General features: G+C 44.3%; 1 long non-coding RNA gene across 1 annotated transcript in view; it reads left to right on the forward strand.

Moving 5' to 3' along the window:
* LOC118012532 overlaps positions 1-16,272 on the forward strand; it is a 101,134-nt gene extending 84,862 nt beyond the window's left edge. The window contains exon 3 of the long non-coding RNA XR_004679737.1: positions 15,854-16,272. This is a non-coding gene — a long non-coding RNA (uncharacterized LOC118012532). The remainder of the gene's footprint in view (positions 1-15,853) is intronic.
* Positions 16,273-23,697: the final 7,425 nt, after the last annotated feature.

Here is a 23,697-nt window from a genome sequence, read left to right on the forward strand (position 1 = left end):
GATGCAAAGTGCACCATCGTTATTGGCTTACATTGCATTAAGATAGTATTTAGGACGAGTTCGTTTTCCTATATTTATTGTCTGTTAATATTTCTTGTTTGAATTTCCTGGTCATATTTGGTTTTTCTTATAGAAGATCATTATATGTTAGAGAAATTGACCTTTGCATATTAAATATGTTGCAAATATTTGGTGATGTCTGCCGTTCAGAAGTTTTACCTTTAATCTGGCCAAATCGTCGCTTCTCTTCCTTTTGTGATTTTTGAGGTTTGTGTCTTTTTTTTTATAAAGGCCATCCTCCCCGCAGAACTCTAGAATATGGTCAGCTCTACCACCATCTGATACTTCCATAGTTCTGTGTTTACATCTATAACCCACATAGATTTTTTTTAATAGGGTGAAATCAGAATTAATTTTTTTCCCAAGTGGAAAGCCAGCTACCCTTATATCAGTTTTGAATATTTTATAATTTATATAATTTATCCTAAATTGTATAATTTATCCTTTTCCTAAGCATTTAAAGAATGTGTTTTTCTCTAGATAGTTGAGAAAGTTAAGGCTTAGGATAATGGTTCTCAAAGCATAGTCTAGGGAGTTCCAGGAGTCCCTAGGACTAATTCAGGTGAAAACTATTTTCATACTAATATTAATACACTGCAATACTAATATGAGATCATTCCCTCATGAGTATACACTTGAGTTTTCCAGAAGTTATATGACATGCCATGATGTCACTGTTCTTATGGATATTGGAATGTATGCTTCTATATTCTTGTGTCTCAAATTTTTCTGTTTTAATTTCTAATTGAGTAAATATTGATAGATATAACTCACAGAAACAAAAGATCTTTGGCATCCTCAGTAATTTTTAAGTTATACAAAGAGGTTCTAAGATCAAAAAGTTTGGGAACTGTAGATCTAGGGGAGATATGGCCTGTTTATTCTATGACTTCAGATTTGCTCTGGCATATCTCTGCCTAACAGAGTACACATCCCTGAGACTGAGAAATGAACAGTGTGAGTAGAGAGACAGAACATAGCTCCGTAAGGGTCTATACCCTGTCATCTGTCACCTCCCTTTATTAGTTCTGTCAATTTGAATGAGGAGTCTAACCCAAAACAGCCCCTAGGATGTGTTTGGCCAGTGTTTTCCTCTTCATTTACCATTAATCTTTTTCAAATTGAGATACAATCATTTGTGGTTCCTGAGATTTCTGGTGTGCAAATGGGATCTACTCACCACCCAATATGATGGTCCTAATTCAACCAAAGCTCTTTAAGAAGGGGGACCAGTTTGTGTTTTACTGGTCAAGAGATGGAGTAGAACTCCCAGGTTGAGGGGATTTGGTCATTTACTTTCTGGCAGGTGCAGCAGCCTACACCATGGGATAGAGGGATGGGGAGCAGCGGGGATCTGGCCCCTTGAAACTCAGCCTAGTGTCCTGGAATCATTGCAACCGACAAGCCTGCATTGGCAGTCAGCCCTGCCAGCACAGGGAGATATAATAAGATGGGAAAAGACAGGGGTCATTAGAATCTTAAGTTCAGAAGGCATTTCAAATTTGCCTAGTAATGAGTATAACACTTATCTCGTGAATGCATTGTCCTTCATAATCTCCAGCAGGCAGTTGTACAATGTGTGTATTTAAACCCTTGCTTGACAGGAGGCTCACTACCTCATGAAGTAACCCTCATTGTTGAACAACTCCATTTATTATGTCTGGCTAGAAGTGCTTATCCCTTCCCCTCACACACACACACACACAAACTGTGCCTAATACCTGCTATTTCACTCATGTGTCAATTCCTTCTGAAATTCATCCCTGACTCTTCTCCCTCTGGTCTCTATCTAGAGGGTTGGAGATGCTCTCCAGTGCTCCCCCAGCACTTTGTCTTACCTTGACTATGCACTTAGAGTGTATTAGTTTCCCAGGGCTGCCATAACACAGCACCACAAACTAGGTGGCTTACAGCAACAGAGATTCACTCTCTCACAGTTCTGGAGGCTTGAAGTTTGAAATCAAGGGGTTGGGCAGGCTGTGCTCCCTTGAAAGGCTTGAAGGGCGAATCCTTCCCTGCCTCTTTCAGCTTCTTGTGGCTGTTGGCATTTCTGGTCTTCTTGGCTACATCCCTCCAATCTCTGCTTCTGTCTTTTGTCTTTTGTTTCTTATAAAGACACCGGTCATTGGATTTAGGGCCCACCAGGATAATCCAGAATGATCTCACCCATAATTCCTTTACATAATACATTTACAAAACCCTTTCTCTAAATAAGGTAACATTCCAGGTTCTAAGGGTTAGGCCACGGACAGAACTTTTTTGGTGCCACCATTCAAGTCATTATATAAGGTGTGGCAAAATGGCCACCCTTGGGTCAAAGTCTGCCCTTCCCTGCATAACACTGTACGCATTTGGACATTCCACACCAATACCTGGATTTCCAGCTTCTTTGGAAAAAGAAGAGGATCTGGCCACACGGAGACTGCCTTCACAATGGCATCAATCAGGGGACCTGCATGGAGGCTGCACTCAGGGGATGTCTGTGTTCTCTGGCTCACCCCATGCCCACCTCAGTCCACCTCACTCACTTGAACCTGACCTGACCTGTCAGGTCCCCATAAGCATTCGATTTTGTGACTCTTAATTTAGATTCTGTTAGTCTTGTCCCAACCAGACGTTAAGCTGTCTTATTTGACTTTGCATTCTTAATATCCAGGACAGAGCCTGATACAGAGTAGTTGCTCAAAAATAGTTGTTGGAGGGCACCTGGGTGATTCAGTCATTAAGCGTCTGCCTTCGGCTCAGATCATGGTCCCAGGGTCCTGGGATCGAGCCCCACATCGGGCTCCCTGCTTGGTAGGAAGCCTGCTTCTCCCTCTCCAACTCCCCCTGCTTGTGTTCCCTCTCTCGCTGTGTCTCTCTCTGTCAAATAAATAAATAAGATCTTTAAAAAAAATAGTTGTTGGAATAAAGAATGTAGAACACACACTGAACTGAAAGATGTTTCCCTCTAACTCCTACCTGCAGATAGGTCTTATTCTTGCATTCAGAGCCACACAGCATAGGGTCTTTCTTCCTTATGAACATGTTTTACATTTAAAAAATATATGACATGGGAGAGGACACGAACATTTGCACTGATAGATCTCTATTAACAATGAGGGGTGTTTCAGTTAGCATTTATGAGTAACAGGGCCTGAAAAATTGTGGCTAAGTCAAGATAAGCATTATTTCTCTATCATGAAAAAGAAATCTGGAAGTATGCAGGCCAGGAGCAGCATGATGGCATCTTTGTCTGTTGTCTTCCATATGTTGCTTCCAATCCTGGACATTCTCTCTCCAGATACCTCTTCTTCCTTATTCTCCCTTCCTGCTCTTTCTTGGGCACTGGTTATACATATGCTAGACATTTTCACCATGCCCTTCAGGTTTCAGATGCTCTTTTCTCTATTTCCCACACTTTTTTCCTTAGGGGCATCTGTCTGAATATTTCCTCTTGAACAACATTCTGGTTCACAATTTCACTTATGATTATGTCTGCCCTACTTTGAGAAGCTTTCTGCTGAGCTCTGAATTTTGATTACTTTATTTTTTTCTTCCAGAATTTCCCTTTAAAACTTCTTTACATTTTCCAGTCCCTCTGCTGAAATTTCCCATCTAGTTATCTCATTTTTTTAACATATTAATCACATTTATTTTACAATTCTTATCTAACTCAAATACCTGTTTCATTTATGGGTCCATTTCTACTGACTATATTTTCTCTTAGTTTTAGTCATGCTGCCCTTGTGGTATGCTTGGTAAATTGTTACTGCATGTCAGATATTGTAGCTGAAAGTAATAGAATTAATTTTAAGTCCAAACATGATGACCTTTTCCTCCAAAGAAAATTTGCTTTTATTTCTGGCAGGCAGTTAAGGTAGGAGTAGTCTATTTTATTCCAGTTAGGACTGAGCTGATTTGAAGGTGTACTTCCATTTTTATAAGGACCAACCTGTCACACCCCTTCTAGATAGGGCACTACGGGGTCCCAACTGAAGCCTGGATGCTTGCCATGGCCTCTCCTGATTCTAATTTTTGGCCATGGCCTTCAGCCTGGTGAGACTGCTGGAAGCTCTCTTCAGCTCTCAGTATCTCAGCCAATGCTTTATGCTGCTTTTCAGCCCTAAACCACCATAATGGAATTGACAAATGCCTTAGTGGAGAAAGAGGCAGTGAATTTGGGGCTCACTTGACTCTCTTCTCTAAGAATCTCATGAATACCTACCTGTGGTGCGTGAGCCTTGCAGGGGATAGAAGAGAAGGTTCCTCAATGGGCTTCATACCCTCTGTGCGGGAGGTAGTAGAGCTTACTAAGCATATCCCACCTTCCATGACGTTTTTCAGGGCTACCAGATTACCCTACTTAAAGATGGTGCCTTTGTGCTTCTTACTCTTGAACTTGGGGAAGAATCCAGAAAAAAGGCCAGAGATATCTGGGGATGTCAAGGGCTCTGAAAGACTTTGGAATGTCAGTATCTCTGTCCTTACACTCTCAAATTGACAGATGAGGGCACAGCATCCCTCCCACTCCTGCTGTTTGGTCTTTTGAATCCCTACCACCTTGACAGTTCCTGAGATCTTCAACTAGATATTTTGTTAAAAAAAATAATAAACTGGGCGCCTGGGTGGCTCAGTTGGTTAAGCGACTGCCTTCGGCTCAGGTCATGATCCTGGAGTCCCGGGATCGAGTCCCGCATCGGGCTCCCTGCTCGGCGAGGAGCCTGCTTCTCCCTCTAACCCTCCTCCCTCTCATGTACTCTCTCTCTCATTCTCGCTCTCTCAAATAAATAAATAAATCTTTAAAAAATAAAATAAAATAAAATAAACTAACTCAGTTTGTCTAGTTGTTCTCAGTAGGAAGATTAATCTGCTAAAACTAGGTGCCAGTACCAGAAGTGGAAGCAATTTAAGTTTGAAAGTCACCTCATGATCTTAAATGGCCACAAGTACTCCACTCAGTCTGTGTCCAAGGTCTCCAGTGGAGGGAGGGGTCAAATGTGGACCTCCCCTCCCTTTATGGAGCTGTCAAGAAAGTACCACACACAGCACTGTGTCTTCATCTGACTGGCCAAAACTTAATCATGTAGCCACATTGAGATGCAAGGGAGGCTGAGAAATGTAGTCTGTTGACTTAGTATGTAGCTGTGCAGTAAAATACCAGACTTTCGCTACTAAGGAAAAAGGGGAGAAAGTATAGTGAAGGTAAACCATTAGCACACGCTGCCCACAGGGATGTTCCAAAAATATCCTTTGTGAGAAATTTCATAACTAGGCTGAGAGGTAACATGAGAGCTCTAAGAATGAGTTCTAGGGGGGCAGGCTGCAGTATGAAAATGCACCAAATTATTAAAGAGTGATATAAATAATATCTGATTAGCATAAGACAAAAAATACATCTCGGGACAGAAGAAGGAAAAAAGACCACGTGTAGAAGGACGGCAAATCCACATGCCTATAACCACCAGGCAGGTTATCACAATGAGTAACATGGGTGTAGGGTGGCAAATGATGTGTTCTTCATGCTGGTAACTGAGTGGAGGAGCTACAGAGGGACTCCTCTCCCTTGATGGGTAGTCTGCCACAATCTAATGTCTCAGGCCCTTGAAGCTGCATCTCGACTTGGCAACAGACATGACTAATAAGTGCAAGAACCAAGCGTGGACATCGGCGTGGTTTCTTGAAGAGCTGTCTTTGGAGTGAAAAGGAGAGCATCTAGATGCGGCCCTGACACTTCCCTCCAACACTGGGCCTGCCATTTGATCCTTTGGAGCCTCGTTTTCCATACCAGAAAGAAAGAAAGAAATGATCATCATAGTAAACCCTCAAGGGCTCGTTGTGAGGCTCCAATTAGCGGACCTGCAGCAGGTCGCTAGGAAGTCTGTCCCGGTGTTCCCTCCCATGGATAGGCAGTATGGTGGGCACACCCCACTGACCTGCATCCGAGGACATGCATTGTTCGGGCGAGTGAGAGTCACCTGTCAGGTGCTGTCAATCATACCCAGCCAGGCGAAAGCTTAGGGAGGCAAACCCGGTGGTCCGGGCCCCGATAAGTCTTCTTTGTTTTACCCTCCTGCTTATGACTCCTCTTGGCTGGTTCCCAAATCTTCAGTATTAGATTGGATAATCCCACTTTTAATAATGCTCAGGATATTTGCCTCCCTTGGGGGACTGCGATCACAGCAGTGGAGGGTATTAAAATGGAGCTGAATGCCACGCAGAGCACTTACCCTTTAAGCTGTGTGTATGTGCGCATGGTGTTTTGCATGTGCACACACAAGGGATTGCCTGTGTGCGTGTGCATGTGTGTACATTCTCTTGGCCTTCTGAGATTTTTGTAAACAAAATATTACATGGAACACCCAGTTTATTCTCAGCATTAAAGCACTGCCGAATCGGTTCACAACTCAGATTTTCTAAATCACTGAGGTTATTAACTTCCAAATTCTGTGTTTTTATTTCTCCTAAATGGCGCTAGTTTAGCATTTGCCTTAAGGGCATAGTAACACCTCATGAGACCCCAGAAAAATTAAGTTAATACATTGTTGAATTTGTTCAAAGTTATTTGAATTGTGCCCAGTATTTAAAACTTAGCATAAATCGAGTAGTGATCATGGACATGATTGGCTCCCATTTATAATAATATGTTTGGGGGGCCATGTTTTTTACCCCCTTCACCTGACTCTTCCGGTAATCAAGAGGCCATCCTGAAAAATAATTGGTAGAGAACAGAGAAAAGAAATATACAGAGTTACTAATATACACCAGGGTTTAAACTGACATGAAATTTTATCTTAATTATCGGACAAATTTGTACTCCCACTATCTAATTCAATTTGCATGCATCGGTAGACACTTATTAAAGGTAATATTACATCTGTCATTTTAAGACTGGTGAGAATTTTATCATATGAGCTGCATGAAACAGCCACTCTATTATGTACAGAACTCTTTTGTACGGCTTAAAATAACCGGCATTGCATCCTAATTAAGTATTTTTTGTAATTGTCTTCAGGGCAGTCATAGTCTTGTCCATTTCGTGTCCGTCTTGTAAGTTATTTGGGCACAGAATTGAAGTTGCAGGAATGTACTTCTCCTCCCCTCTGCTTCCTCATTCTGGGTGAAAAATGAGAGCTTTGCTAATAAAATGTAAACTGGAATCAAATGTTCAAATAAGGTTTTATGAGAAGCATGCAATGCATAAACCCATCTTATAATTCTCCGCTGGATTTAGAATTCTGCTGTATACAAATATATCAGGCTGCTGAGGCATTAGCAGTTGAATACATCAGGGCTATTTTTGAGATGAGTTTATTAGATTTGTACTTTGTGTGAAATGAATTGGTGGAGTGCTAATATAGCATCATCAATTCAGGATAACAATGGCAGTTTCTGAGCATAGAAAGCCCTGAAATGCCATTAGATGTTGATATGATACTTTCCAAACAGACCCCAAAATCAGCTCACAGATTCTTGCTCTGAGCTTCAGGCCTTGGGTGAGGTTTGAGATAAAAATCCAGTTGCACAAAGCACACATTTAATCTTACATTTGCTGCCCCAGCTACAGCCATCTTGGTTTCGGAGCTCTTTTGTTCCACCCACTGAAGAGAGTGAAAGAAGTGAATCAGGGATGAAAATAATCGGCAGCATGCAAGGAGAGAAGAGAGGGAAGTCCGGTAGGGCAAGCGTGCCCAGACCGGAACTGCCAGAGCCGGGCTCTTGGGAAAGTGCGGGGTGGGGGACGTGGGGTGGTGATCCCTGACTCCCTATCTGCCTCTGTTTTCCTGGGGACCCCGATCCTCCTGGAAATGGAAAAATCAAGCGTTGCAGCTTTTGACTTGCTCGTCCCTGGGCCCGCAGGTACATTTGACATGCTTACAGACCCTTTTACTGATTGGTAACAGCATTTGGCTTTTTTGGTCCTATCTTTTAAAAAAAGCCACTTTTGTCTGTGACTGGGGACAAGAGCTCCCACAGAGTTCAAACCAGACATCACCCACTCATAAAATTGTCAAAACGTTCGGCTGGTCACAATGCTGCTTTCTTAAATGGGAACTTTTGTTGTTGTTGTTAATTTAACCGAGACATTTTATCATGGGAGGTTTTTTTTATTCTCTTATTTTAATTTCTTTTTTCTTTTTTACTGAGACAGAACCCAATCTTCCACTCCCTCCTTTCTAGGGATGACTGATTTAAGTTGCATTAAATTATGAAAGTGGTTTCTTTCATCATTGTTTTACAACACCTCGGGTCTGTAACTGGGTGCACTTGGTCTTTGAGAAGGATGCTCCTGTTTTAAACCATCTCAAAAGTAAGATATTCTTACACCTCTTCCATGCCTTTTCTTTTTTCCTCCAACAGCCATCCCCTCGCTGTCCCTAACTCCCCACATATGTGGCAGTGCGTCTTCTGGGTGTATTCTCCCTCACCACCATCCAGGAGAAGCAGATGAATAATTCATGGTGCCCCCATGCAGGTCTTCTCTGAGACTTCCCTGCAACACGTCTGAGCCGGCGAAGGACCAGGGAACTTACAAACAGCCACAGTGTGCTGTGTCAAAGAACAGTCAATCAATCTCCAAAGAAATGTGAAGAGAACAGGTTTTTCATGCCTGTGCGTTGGGAGGAAGCCAAATGTGTGTTGCTATTTGATGGTAGAATCAGTGTACACCTGTTCCCACCAGCTGCCAACATAACCTGTGTCAGATGCACGCGTCGCACCCGCAGCATCCGCACAGCGGGCCGTGTCTGTGTGACAGTCGGGACAGACAGCACCAGGAACTTGGGGACCAGGCAAGGGGGAGCTTGCAGAGCCACTGCAGGGACACAGATGTGTGAGGAACGTGATAAAGGAAGGAAACATCTGAGGGAATACGCTCAAACAAAACAGCAAATGTCATTTGCATTATATAATTATGGCCAACCATGGAGTCCTTTGTAATAACACTCGGTAGGCCAATGTTAAACCTACAGTGACTGATAAAAAGGCCTCAGCTTGAAAAAAGGTCAGCGTGAATTAGTATATATTTGCTGATTAATTCAGAGTGTGCCTTCGTAAATTTTATAGTCCGCGGCCCCAGCCTGGTTTGAGACCTATGAAATTCAAATGCACCTGATTCAGCACACACTAGCACTCGGACCTGGCATTGTGCTTTGTGGAAAACTTCATCATGCACATGCGGACACGTGCAGGCATGTGGCCGGATGGACAGACCACTGGATTTGGGAATGTACGTAAAACAAGACACGTGCCCGGGGACAACACTTGCCACCTGCCCGTGTGTGCCGGGCTGTGGCAGGTCTGCTGGAAGGATTCCTGCCTTTTTTACCCAAATCTCCATAATCAGGGCTGTTGATTGCAATGTGAGGCTCTTATGATGCTGTCTAGTCAGTGTTCAAAGGAAAAAGTAGGTGTGTGTGTGTGTGTGTGTGTAAGGGGGGGTGCGGGTGGATAAATATGCATTCGAGGAAAACATTTAGCCTAAAAGACTGTTAGCCTAAAACTATTTTCAAGATTATAAATACAGGGGCACCTAGGTGGCGCAGTTGGTTGAGCCTCCGACTCCTGGTTTCAGCTCAGGTTCTGATCTTGGGGTCATGAGATCGAGCCCTGCATGGGGCTCTGTGCTCAGTGGGGAGCCTGCTTGAGCTTCTCCTTCCCTCTCCCTCTGTCCCTCCCACTCATGTTCTCTCTCTCTCTCTCAAATAAATAAATAAATCTTTAAAAAAAAAGATTATAAGTATAGATTCTGCTTATAGAAATGCATGCTAATGAGCACCTACTATGTGCAAGTTAATTTGTCAACGTAAATTCTCATTATTGCTCCATGATATACCAACTATTATCTTCATGAAACAGCTCTCCCAGGGTGGAGTTATCAAATGGTGCAGTTGGGGTCTGACCACAAGTTTGACTACTGCCAAAAGCCCTTGCTTCCCATTTCACCTTCATTGTCTTTGCAATTGTTTGTTACACCTATTTTTGTACATATTTGCTAAATCCCTTGCCAGATGCTCTGAGTTGGGGACCCCCACATAGAGCACAGACCCTTAGCAGATTTCAAATACTTACCTTGGCTATTCCAACCAAGCACCTTCCCCTGCAAGCTGGAACGGCAGCCAGAAACTCCATCCCATCTAGATCTACGATGAAAAGATCTTTTCTCCCACCTTCAAACCCACGTTTCCCCCCTTTGCCTCCACAAAGTGGCTTTTCTTTATACAAAGGGTGGAGACCCTACCCTTAGACTCCAGCTGAGCTCCTCTGCTCCCACTAACAGTCTCTAGATGAACCAAGCAGCAGTGATGTGCATTTCTTGAAAACTAGCGAGTCTCTTGGTTTCATTGAGCAACAGAGCCCTTCGCCATAATTAGGGAGGGCTGCCGAGGTTTTGGGAGAAGGGTTGGCTGCAAGTCGGGAAAGGAGAAACAGTTAGATTACAGTGCATGATTTTAGATGTTTGTCAGGGTCCCAAACTGGGGACTTCCTACCTGCTTCATATTTTATGAGACCAAGACTGGGAGGTCCAGGTGGAGTTATCCAGTAGGTTGTGGAGTGATGGAAGGACACGAGGCTGGAGGTCAGCATAGTTGCTCCCTCCACCATGTTCTGCTTCTAGCTTGCAAAACGATTCTGGGCATGTGTCAAACCAGCCTGGGCCTCCATTTTTCTTGAGTGAAGTGTTACATCACCAAAGTGTCTTCTGACTTTAGCCTTATACTATTAAAAATGATATTTTGCATTGTGACACCTTCATGGTTCACAGAGTGCTCATATATATGTTACTCTAGAAAATACTTGGAGAGCAAGAGGTGGGAAGTTGAAGGGTTGGACGCTGACCAGGGGTTTGTAGCCCCCTCCATACCTGTCCATCTGTGGGATAGCTCCTCAGACATGCCAAAAGCCCTGTGGATGTGCTGGGCCCGGGCTGTCTCTGAAATGGGGTTTCCACCAGTTTCCCAAGCTAGTATCCCTCTTGCCCCCTCTCCATGCTCTCAAGGGCAGTGATGGTCTCAGCCCCACCCCATGCATCCTCCCTGACCTTCCTTCTCTGAGCATCTGCTACCTTGTCAGCAGCAGAGCGGATGGGGCTCTGCACTGTCTGACCTTTACCCATTGTTCTAAGAATATAGCAAAAGGTCCTAAACAACCTCCAAGGGCCTACCAATCTGGCTCCACCACCTCTGCTGACCTTCATTCAACACATCCCTTTGCTTCCATGCATGAGTCACATACGTCCTCATTCTGAAAAGCACTTACCTCTCAGGGCCTGGGACGTTCTCCATCTTGCTCCTTCTCTCCTTGTCTTGTACTCCTTTCTTGTCCAGGCTTTAATGTCACTTCCTTGCAACAGATTTCCCTAAAGCGTAAGCTCAGTGCAGTGCCTGTTTCATATCCTCAAAGCTCCCTAGAATTTTTTTCTGTTAGCACTTAACACAAGTTTGATGCATTACCTGTGTGGTTATTTGATCAATGTTCACATTTGCAAAAGTACTGACCTCTGCCCCGCCCGGTTGTAATCCCCACATCTAGGGAAGAAGCAGCACTTACTAAGTGCTCAACAGACACTTGGGTTGACCTGGCTGATCCCCAGGGGAGATAAGAATGCTGTGAACTCTTCTTCTGGGCAGGAGCTGTGCCATTAGGCCTCTTTGTCACCATGTCTAGAATGGAGCTGGACACCCAATAGGTGCTCACAAGTCCAGAAAGTCAGGGAGGTGGCAGGAGATGGATTCCAGCCATGTCATGAAGTTCTGCGAAGTTGCCGCCAAGCCTCCCCAGAGGGAAATGCTGCAGAGCTGCTGACCCCAGGGCCTGCACCCAGAGAGTCCCAACCTCCAGCTTTCCAACCATCAGCTTTCCTGGCCATGGCCCTTTAAAGGTAGAAACCAAAATCAAGGGTGGAATTTAATGCAGTTCATTATAAGACCAACTGTTATTAACACCAAACAGTGTTAGCATTTAAATTTTGGTTTCCAAGTTATCAGGAATTTTTCTAGAACCCCATTTGCACAGGAGTTCATAGATTTCTATGAAATAGGCCATAAAATAGAGCATAATCCATTCCCATTTGCCAGCCCCATGCTCGGGTGAACAGCCATCCTGGTTTTCCCGGGACCGAGGGGTCACCCAGGAAATGGGACTTTCATGGCCAAAGCCAGGACAGCCCAGGCCTATCTGTGACAGACGCAGTGAGAACACAAAGACACAAGCTGGATTGCCTGGCAGGTTTATCCTGGTCTCAGTGTGGAGTTCCCTAAAAGCAAACCCACAAGAGGACTCGCATGCAGGCAGTTTACTTGAGAAGGGATTGTAGGAAGTGCAAGTGAAGCAATGTGGAGTATAAGAGAGATAAGGGACGGAACCAGAAAGCTGGTTTCCATAATAGATAGCAGGAACTCAATCTTGCTGAAGGCCCTCGTATAGTCTTAGAAATGTCCTACAAAAGGATGGAGCAGGAGGAGGTGTATTAGCCCAGTGACTTCAACTCCTCATTGGTTAAAGGTTGCTCCCTAGCTGTGACTTCCTCACCCTTGGGGCTGCTTCTGCTCTAAGCTGGCACCAGGCTGGGTAGACGAAGAGGTTATGGGCCCAGGGGGTATGGAATGGGGCATCAACAGCACACGCAATGCCTAGGATGAGTCCAAGACGTGAACTTCAGTTATGGTCCAAGAAGGGGGCCAAGGGTCAGAGAAATCGAATCCAGTATAGACCCAAAAAGACAGCTTGAAGCCAGTTAGTTTGGAAAATAGATCTTGACCAAGGGGAATGCTGGTCATGTGTATCTGTCAGGACTCAGTGCAGGAAACAGAAATCTCTCTATTTTGAATGAAAAGATTTAACACATGACGTAGTTGCTTGCAAAACATTTGGAAGTAAGTGCTAGAGGAGCAGATATCGGGAACCACCACTAAACTACCGGTTTCAAGGTCACACCACCCTGACTGTGGTCCAGGAGTCAGGAAGCTGGTGCTCCACTGCAGCCACTGCATCTGACCCTCACTGCCCTGGCACTGCCGTGACCCCTGAGAGTTCGCATCTCTGCCCAGCCTTCCTTGCCAGCAACCAAGATGGCCACCACCCATGTGTTCCAAATTTCCCGTACATGTGTGAGATTTGCAGGACCTAACTTATATGCAGATTCTTAGCCACCAGATCTTCTGGACAATGAAGATTATAGTTTTCCAAGTTTTCCAAGTAAAATGGGAGGAAAAATGGAAGTTGAGAGAGCCAATCCCAGCATTTACTAGACCGCATGCAGCCTTCGGTGGGTGCTACTGTCTTGAAGTGGTTTTATTATTCTCTAAGTGCAGCTGATGGAGATTCCCAAGAGAAACAGAGCAAGACCAAGGTTTTGTTCATCTTTCTTCTCTATCTCATGTTCTCTAATAGTCCACGGTGACCCATCAAGATGAATGACATTTGGGGACTGCCAGGGTCCCATTTTAGAAGGAACCCCACCCTCGCTGCCTCCAAACTGAGTCTGACTCTTTTAGCTGCTTCCAGAAATATGATGGGGGGCTTTTCCCTGTGCTTCTGAGCTATAAGCTCTGAGCTCACTTCATTCACTGTTTCTATTCTGGCTTCATCCTTCAGATGATGATCTCCTTAAAGCCAGGGCTGTTCCTATGTTGTCTTTGAATGTCCTGCCCAGCACTGGGTACCCGGAATGGGCCAAAGGTGCAGTAAATGGGTGTGGAATGAACACGCTTCCTGCCTTATCAGGTGTGTGGTGGCTTTGTGGAAGTTCGATCACCCACCCAGCCCACCTATTGGAAAATAGATCTTGACCAAGGGGAATGCTGGTCATGTGTATCTGTCAGGACTCAGTGCAGGAAACAGAAATCTCTCTATTTTGAATGAGTACCCTCACAAAAGTCAGAGGATGGGCCTCATGCTATGGCCGTCTGAGATAAGATGGCCATGTTGAAAGATGGCACATGAAACTGTGGCCTCCTTCACAGGCTCTGTCCCACTGAGTTCACACACCTCCAGGTCCACGACCAGGTAGTTTTCCAAAGAAGCTTGCTGTAAAGCATCCCTCTCAGCTAGGAGTACTCTGGTATTCAAAGCACAGTGATGTGGTTTTCCTTGGTACAAATCCACTGCATTTGGGAGCCAGGGCTATGGATCATATCTGGGGAAGCACTCAAACCCCACTAGCTTCTCCCTTCCACCCTCCACCTTTCCACCTCACATGACCCATGGAGAGGTCCCCTCACCAGTCACATCCCTGTCATTAGGAAACTGTATTAAGAAAGCAGAACCAGGGGCGCCTGGGTGGCTCAGCTGGTTAAGCGACTGCCTTCGGCTCAGGTCATGATCCTGGAGTGCTGGGATCGAGTCCCACATCGGGCTCTCTGCTCAGCGGGGGGTCTGCTTCTCCCTCTGACCCTCCCCGCTCTCATGCTCTATCTCATTCTCTCTCTCTCAAATAAATAAATTTAAAAAATCTTTAAAAAAAAAAAAAAAAAAGGAAAGCAGAACCAGGCCACACACCCATCTGGTACTGTATAATTTCTTTCCAAATTACTGATCCAGTTTTATTTCCATCCCTTTTATCTAGAGAAAATAGAGCAACTGATTTTAAAAATATAAAAATAAAAGGTTTCCACCTAATTCCAAGCCACTATGCCCACTAACATGGGAAAAATCTCTTTCAACTTCACTTTTTTTCTTCTTTTGCTGTCTCCATTTGCCTCTCAGGAAAAAAAAAAAAAAGGAAAAAGAAAAGGGGAGTGGTAAGAAAAAGTGAGTATTGGGTTAGATCTACACTTTGTAAAAAGTTGAGTTATTTTCAAGTGAGATTGATGGGGCCAGAGTCCCATGTTACAACGTGGCCCGAGTTACTCATTTTGGCTCAACTGGGGTCTGAATTGTTTACGTAATGGGCCTCTCCACTCCCCTAGTCTCTGCAGAAGCCAAAAGCAGCCTAGATAAAGTTCTAATTAGACCACCACAGCCCAATCTCCAGGGATTTTCATGTCTGGCCCACCCCTTAGCCTAGCTTCTGCTATTTTGAGAATGGTCTTAACACCCCAAAAGTGAAGGCTCACCAATTGGTCTCCAGAATCCAAGGAGAACTTTACCTGTTATATAGACACCCCTCTCTCCAAAGTAGCCAACAGAAGGCCAATCAGTAAGACATCAGAAAGCCTTCATTGCCTTTTGGGGTACCTGGAATTGCACCTTTAAAATGTCTTACTTTGCATCTCAAAATCCTCTTGTTGTTTAAGGAAACCCTATTAAGATGGGATTTCAAGGTCCCCTGAAAAGAGACCACCTTCTTAGCTACTGATTAAAGAATAAGTTCTAGTATCTGGACAGATAGGCAAGAAAGAAGGGACAGGAAGGCAAAGATGGAGAGCCCTAGAGATGGACTTTGTCCACTTTATATCTTTGTTGAAAGTCACCTCTGCCAAGAGTCCTTCCTGGGTCTGCTGTGTATGGTTGTTCAGGTTGTTGGCTGCTCAAATAGTACTGAACAAGTAGTGCTGAAATTCAACCCCGCACTTTACTTACCAAGCTATAAGACTTGGTGGGAGGTTGCAATAGCACGGTCAAAGAGAACTTTTTTCCAGTTCACTTAGAGATGCCATATGATAGAGATGTCAGTGGCCACCATGCACCAGACCCAGGCTAAGATGTGAGAAGCCCCCTTTGGATACTTAGGCTGGGCCTCAACAGCCATCCTTGCTAAATAGCACCTGTGGAACTAGGAGTAGAGACTTGGAGACAGTCATCACAAATAGGTTCAGATATGTTTTTGCATGAGCTTGTGTGTGAGAAAGATTTACTTTGCTTGGTTCTGCAGATGGTGGATCATGGAATGGAATATGGAGCCAAAGTTCTGCAAGAGACAGAAGGAGACGAAACCAATGAAGATGGAGAAGTTGATGAACAATAGACCGGAGACCCACCTGTTGGTACAAAGCCACGGACAACATGAGCTTCACAGTACCTTCCAGATGTGGGTTCTGGTCTCCCCAGGGTGGTTGCCATGTACACTTTTAATCTGTTCTTGATGGCAGAGGTGGACTTTACGTTTTCTAAAATGCACCGGAAGGTCTATTCAAAGATGTAACCTCAACTGTGTCAGAAACCAAGTTCAGACACAGGAGTGGGTCTCCTTGGAAGCGCAGAAGTTAAAAAAAAGAGAGAGAGAGAAGAAGAGGAAAAACACAGTTTTTCTGATGAAATGGCTTCTTTAGCGTGAAGAAGAGATCCCGACAATAAAATAATGATTTAATAGCCTCAAAGTCAATCAGCTGAATACAATAACATTAATTAGCCTTTTATGCCCAACTTACAACTAATTCTGTTGTCTACTTATTTTTGTTCCAAAAGGATTACTAATGAAATATTTAATATTTCACCAGTTTCCAGATTCATTTCCACACTGGCTGGTAATTTTCCCTTATATAGCTTGAAACTGTGCTCTCGATAATTTCACTCCAGAGTGTATCTACATCGCAGGATCACTGACTGCAGGAGGAAAGGCTCCTCAGTCTTTGACAATCGGATAATAGCTTCACTTTTAGCCAGTAGAGGAAGTCAAGAGCAAGAGAGTACAGATAATGTGAGTATAATTCATTATTCAAATCTGCAAGTGGAGCACTGAAAACAAAGAGAGAAGAGGAATAATGGTGTCATTATTTTTATTACTCTTGTTGGGTAAACCTAGCGTGAAACATTTAAGGAGACCGGGGTGAGCTTTGTGACTACACGGTGACAAATTGACTTTCGGAGCAATATTGATAAGAGGAAAGTAGAACAGACAGATTTTCTGTATAAGGTTTGCTTTCTTATTAGTGGTCCCATTAACTATTTTCTTGTTGCTGGATGCTTCCTGAAATTCCCGTCGTTTCTTATGTTTCTTATCCTTCGAGGTCCATAGCAGCGGCTGGGAAGAAGCGAGGCATGGTTCACTGAGCTCCTTGGAGCCCAGAGCCCCTGTGCCTGGAGCTTGAATAACAAAAGCCAGGTGAGAGGGTTGCAGGTGGCTCTCCTTCAGAGACAAATGGACTTGAAGTCCTAGAAAGGCATCGATAGGAGAACAAGGCTATTTGCAGACTCTGGAAGCAAGAGTGTTGTAGATCTCTTTTAATCTCAGATTTTCAAAGCTCCCTCACCTTTAGGCATTTTAATGAATATTTCTCTTTAATCACTTCTCTTCCTGGGTTCCTTGTCACACAGAAACACATCCATAGACCCTCCAGCTAGGGCAGTTTTCTCTAAGCTTTTTTAAAAAGCTGGAAACCTAGCTGGGTGCATTTGGGCTCATGTTCTGGGGATGGGTGATGGAACCAGGTGGGGCAAAAGGTGAGGACCCTCAGGCAAAGCTGCTGTAAGCAAGTCTGGGCTGTTATAAGTGGAGTATGAGGTTGCCAGATTGCTGTGATTCCAGGGTGACTGGAAAGGGTCCCCCTCCCTCTTCTCCTCTCTGAGAATAGTTCATACTCCAAGGTACATGGTACCTGCAATTCAACTATTACAGACTTATTCCTTTGGGTGTTTCTCTATAGTGAATGCTTTGGAAAGGCAAATAGCTCTGGAAGAAGTAGTGTGCTAACCTACTGCACATGACAATAGCTTCTGTTCTCACCGGAGGGGCAGAGGGTGAGAGAAGCTACACGGTAGAGGAATTCTAGAGAGCTGGGAGGGATGAAAAATTCACGGATAAGGGAGAGATGAGAAATGGAAAGACAGAAGTGTGGAAAGCCATGTTCTTACTACCTCCACATTAAGAAAAACAGCTATTCAGTGGCTCACCCAACCCCTCTAAGGTTGATTATCCAGATGATGCAGGAAATAATAGTGACAGCAGCATGAATAGTATATTCAAATTTTCATGAGGGGCTCACTAACTACCACAGGAGATGACCCAATTCACTGTAGAAAGCCAGCATCATTAAACCCCAAGTAAGCCAGTAGACTCTTATTAGAGGCCCTGGGTTCAAGATGACTTCACTTATGTGAGCTGAAGAAACCACTTTACATGTATGAACCTCAGTTTTTATCATCTGCAAAATGGGCTTATAACATCAGGTCTGACATGCGCAGACTCATTCATTCATTTATTCAGCCGGTATTATTGAGCACTTACTATGTCCAAACGCTATCATAGCAGCTGCAGATCCTAAGTGAAAAACAAAATTTGGCACAAAACTCCTATTATCCTGGAGATTATTTTCTAGTGATGGTGTCTTTGAAAGGAGGTTGTGAGTAGTCAGGTACTGCAATAATGTAAAATGGTATCATTTTGTAGAACTAGAAATCTTCTATTTTAAAGATTTTATTTATTTATTGGAGAGAGAGAGAGACTGGGGGGAGAAGCAGAGGGAGAGGGAGAGACTGAATCTCAAGCAGACTCCACGCTGAGTGTGGAGCCCATGCAGAGCTTGATCTCATGACCCTGAGATAATGACCTGAGCTGAAATCAAGAGTTGGTCGCTCAACCGACTGGGCCACCCAGATGCCCCTGGAAGTATTCTATCTTTAAATTCTATGTTTGTGTTTCAGGACAACAGAGAGCACCTGTCACCTCCTGGACAGAATCTTCCCCTTCAGGTATCTGAAGACAACCTTCATATCGGTTCTGGCCTCTGCCTCTTCATGCCGAACACCCCGGATTTCTTCAGCAGCTCTTCCTATGGCTCACCTTGTACAGCTTTCCCTTCCTGGTTGCACTCACTATGTCCCTTGCAGGGCGGGGCCCTGGGCAAAGCACAGGACTCCAGGACAGACCCCGATGGAGACTCTGGCACTCTCTACCTATAATGCAGACTTCGTAGTAGACTCAACATGCTTATTTAGTAACCATTGTTTTTCCTTGGCACCAATGCCCATGTACACACAAAACATTCAGGCCAATTTACAGAGACATCAAGTTTGAAAATCAGACTCCCAGCATCACCTTGAGTAGACAGAAACAGAGTTGACACATCAGTGTGGCATGCATAATCTGGTGGCCTCCATAATTTAATAGAGAAATAACATTTCCCATTCTCATCACCAGAAAACAATCACCATATGAATGCACTTTAGCTATTAATACTTATTCCTTGATGCATAAACAATCTCATTTAAAAATTCTCGCTCCCAAAGATGCTTATCTTCTGCAAGGGGAGGCGTGTGGGTGGGTGGAAGGCAAGGTAAGCATGATACATCACGTACAGCTGAATTCCCAGCCAAACTCACAGCCTTAAGAATAAAAAACAGTTAATGAGTATCATCATAGTCAGTGCCCCAAATAGTGAGATACGGAATCCCATTCACTCTATCACGGCCATGACTGACATTTAATTATTCTCTATTTTTTGGTGCTTATAATTCCATTCTTATCATTCATTGTAAATCCTTTGGAACCCCTAGAAAAAGCGAGATCGAGTGACAAAACAAAGATAATGAAATCAGAGGCAGTAGAATAAAATTATATCTTGTAGGTAAAGCGATGATTCAGTAGAGCAAGTCATTTCATAAGGTTGTAGAAGATGGGGGAGGAATCAGAATTAATGTAGCAGGCTCTCAGGAGAGTTGAGAGAGAATCCATGAGTTAGGGGCACACAATAGATAGGAAAGTAGGGTGCTGTGGGAGGAACAGTTGACTAAGCATTGACCCAGCTGTGCTTCTGTCTAGTCTAGCTGTGTGACCTTAGGCATACACTTAACCCTCTCTGGGCTTTCCACTTTCTCACTGTAAAATGCCATCACATGCTTCACAGCATGACCTTGAAGCCTAGAAAGAGACACAGTGGCTACTCAGATGTAAAGATTGGACCTATTTCCTAGTATCAGAGGTAAAATTGAAAGCCTCTGAGCAATGACAAAAGGAATGTTATATAGTCAGTTGAACCCAGAAGGCCTAAAATTATGAATTCCCCTGCTCTCTCCCAGCGTTACCTGTAGGAGCCATGTGCCCCAGCCAGCAACACTGTCCCCACTCTCCCTGACTTGCCACTAACACTGGGGAGTGAAGGTCAATGTCCTGGCTTGGCCAGCGAGCCCTGCTGAGAAAAGTTGGAAGAGAAAATGATCCCACATGTAGCTGTGGGAGCCTCTGAGCCCAAGGAAGCACACCTTGTTGAAAAGTCACTGATGTGGAGGTGCCGAGGTTGCTAAACCCAAGAAAGGAATAAGAATGGGTTGCCAACCAGGAAGAGGGTCAATTAAGGGGAGTTGAAGTGTGGAAGAAACCAAGGAATCAAAGATGTAAGAGTCAAGAGTGGGGAATGATGGGTACAGGGGGCCTACGGGAGGCTAGTCTGGCTTTGCAAATGGCTGGTTTTCAAATGTTCCAGTCAAAGGGGTACATCAGTGGGTACCTCCCCTTAACAGTCTAAAAATGCAAAGCCAATTGCATTGAATACCTGGCAAGAAAGCTTACCTGTCTTCCTCTTTGCTAATCTTTCCTCCTTTTTTTTTTTTTTTGCTGGGTGACTCTGCTTATGGTCAGGTTACATCTCTCTGGTTGCTGGTTTTTCTGTTTGGTAACAGATTACAATTCAGTCTTTCCCTTCCAGGAAGGTACTTTACCCTTCTGCTCATGTGGCAGCCACGAGAAGGCTCCTGTCAAATCCCTGACTTCAGGAAGCATAATTAACTCATGGCCCCACTGCTGTGCTCTGAACCCAGCATTACGTTCATGCTGCCACCACTCTTTCCACAGCGCCCCCCTAGCCGATAACTGAATGTGGCAGGGATACTGAGGCAGGCCCCTTCCTCGGAGACTGGGGCCTTCTGATGGGCGAGTGTGGCGTGGCACTCCTTGAAAGCCTTGTCAAACGTCCCTTGGAACTGCCCAACAGCCTGAAATGCTTCTGTCCAGCATTCCGTCCTTCCTTCCTTCCCTCTCTCCTTCACTGGAGGTCAGGTCAGCATCAGTCTGGCAGCTCTTCCACACTCCCCCCTCCCCATTCCCTCTTGCCATCACCACCCCTAATGGATTTCCTGCATGTCCCATTCCATCTTGATGTCTGCTCCAAATTTGCACAAGTCACCCAAAAGAAGAGTTCCAAGAATGGATCTGAGCCCCACTCACAACCTAAGAAACGCATCCTCACATATGCTCTTGCTCAAGTCCAGAACCCAACATCATGCATCTCTTCTTTTTTAGGAAAAATTTCTACATTCCTATGAAGCAGAAAGGTCCCCATGATGGTGGAAGATGAAGTTCAACAGTAAGGAACAATGAAGGTCACTAACCTACTAGCTGGTTTCCTCCTCTTCCCTTTCCCTATTCCTCTTCCTCTCCTTCCTATCTGCCCATTTCAGTCCTAAAGCTGTTCGGTGGGGCAGAACAAGGTAGGTGTCCACGCTGTGGTTGAGGATGGGGAGGGTCACAGTGACTCAGAGTGGGAGCCAGAGCCCAGCATCATGAGGACATCCATGTCAGGGTGTGTGGCCCTGCGTGGGGAACCCCAGCCCAAGAGGACCAGGGAGGGCCATGCATGGATGGGTGGCCTGAGTGAGGTGGGGAGGGACTTCCTCAGAGGGGAGAGGGTGAAGTGAAGGAGCACCCTGTGCATGGCCAGGCCTATGACGTCAATGCCAGAATGAATTTGGAGGGAATCTGTGTGGGGAAAATGTACTGGTCAAGATCGGAGATGCATTATATACAAAAGCTTGAACAAATAAGCAAATATATTTAGGATAATAGGATCTAAGGTTCTTATTGTTAGAAAGGGGAGTTAAAAATAGAGGAAAAGAAAAAAAAATACAGGAAGAGAGAAAACCAGACTCACCCTTGGGGTGGTGTTGGATTACAATTGAAAGCACCATTGTGAACTTACCACTTTCAATATGTATGGACAGATCTAGAAATAATAGAAGTGTTAATGTGTGCGTGTGTGTGTGTGTGTGTAAATATTGTTCTCCCCTAAAAGAAACCAGGCTTCTTGGGGAAGTGACGGAATCCAGGACCAAAACAGGGAAAGCGTAAGATGGGTCCGGAACATTCGCAGTGCCAGAGAGCAAGAAGGCTGAAAGGGTAGTGAGCCGGCCAGGTCAAAGGCACACAGAAGCTAGCTGGAAAGGGCTCCCATTAGCCAAGTCAGGACAAGGTGAGCACCAAAATAAACAATGATTGTCATGGAATATAACCTATTGAATAAAACAGAAAAAAACATAGCAATAAGTTAGTACACTGAAAGTCTGATGCATACTTAAACAGTTTCAATCCCTCCTAACAAAATACTAATTTGTTTCAAAATCCCTCCTAACAAAATGCTAATTAGTTATATGAAGAGAAAGTCACTTTGAAGTGAAGGAGCCAAAGAGCTGCCACCTGAAGTGAGTGATCAAAGTGAACATGGGCAGAAATGGGACAAATAAAACTTGTGTGCCCCTGCTGGGAGGCAGTGAGAAGACCCGGCATCCCTTGTGTGATGCTCCCGCCGAAGGTGTGTACTCGGAATCTTATCACTGGAGAAACCCCAACTGAGGAACTCTCCATGAAGTCGGTGGTCTGTAACCCTCACTCAAGGGAGAACCAGAGGACTCTTCCAAATAGGATGTTCATGAGACACCACACTTCTCTCGCTCCCTCTCCCTCCACCTTCCACCCGCTTGCACTCTCTCTCTCAGTAAATAAATAAAATCTTTAAATAAAAAAAGAGAGAGAGAGAGAAACTACATTGAAAGCAATGGTCCATTCCAGCCTGGCCCTGTTTGCTATGAACGACATTATTGAGAGAATTGGTGAGATTCAAAAGGTCCGAGGATTGTTAGTTATCGGATCTGGAAGGTTGTACTGTGGTTCCGTGGGAAAATGTGCTTGCTCGTTGGAAATGAGCACCAATATATTCAGAGACAATGGGGGACTGGGTCAGTAATGGACACTCAGGTGGCTCAGAAACGAGTTCTTTGTGCACTACTGTACTTGCAACTCTTCTGTAACTGTGTGATTATTTCAAAATGAAAAGATATTTTTCAAAATGCCAGCTGATGGGAGTGCCTGGTGGCTCAGGGAGTTCAGCATCTGCCTTCAGCTCAGGTCATGCTCCCAGGGTCCCTGCTCAGCAGGGAATCTGCTTTCTCCTTCTCCCTCTCCCCCTCCACCCATGCTCTTGTGCAATGCGCTCTCTCTCTCTCGCAAATAAATAAATAAAATCTTTTTTAAAAAATTTAAAGAATAAAATACCAGCTGATGTATTGTAGGTGGGAGTGAAAACTGACAAAACCTTTCGAGAAGACAACTGGGCCTGAATCGTCTGAATTTAAAATGCACATTCCCTTGGACCATCAGTTCTACTGAAATACTCTCATTTGAGAACACAGACACGTATACAGGGATATCCTTTGCAGTATAAAGTGTAATCAGTAGTAAAGAGATTAGAAACAATCAAAATATCCATTAATGGAGGACTTGCCAGATAGATTATGGTGCATACAAGTGATGGAATACTATATAATCTTGAAAAATAATTTTTAGAGTGAGCCAAGCTCCAAATAAATTGCTAAGTGAAGTGTGTGTGTGTGTGTGTGTGTGCATAAAAATATCTCTGGAAGGATATCCTAGAAATTGTTGAGAGTGGTTATCAGAAGAAGAGGGACTATGTACTTGTACACTGTTTGCATTTCTTTTTTCCATATTTATTTTTATCTTTTGAAAATGGTGGCCAAGTTGTAAAAAGGATATAGAAGAATTTGTTTATAAAC

The sequence above is a fragment of the Mirounga leonina genome, unplaced genomic scaffold, assembly GCF_011800145.1.
Source record: "Mirounga leonina isolate KUSES-001 unplaced genomic scaffold, KU_Mleo_1.0 Mir_151, whole genome shotgun sequence".
NCBI classification, from domain to species: domain Eukaryota; kingdom Metazoa; phylum Chordata; class Mammalia; order Carnivora; family Phocidae; genus Mirounga; species Mirounga leonina.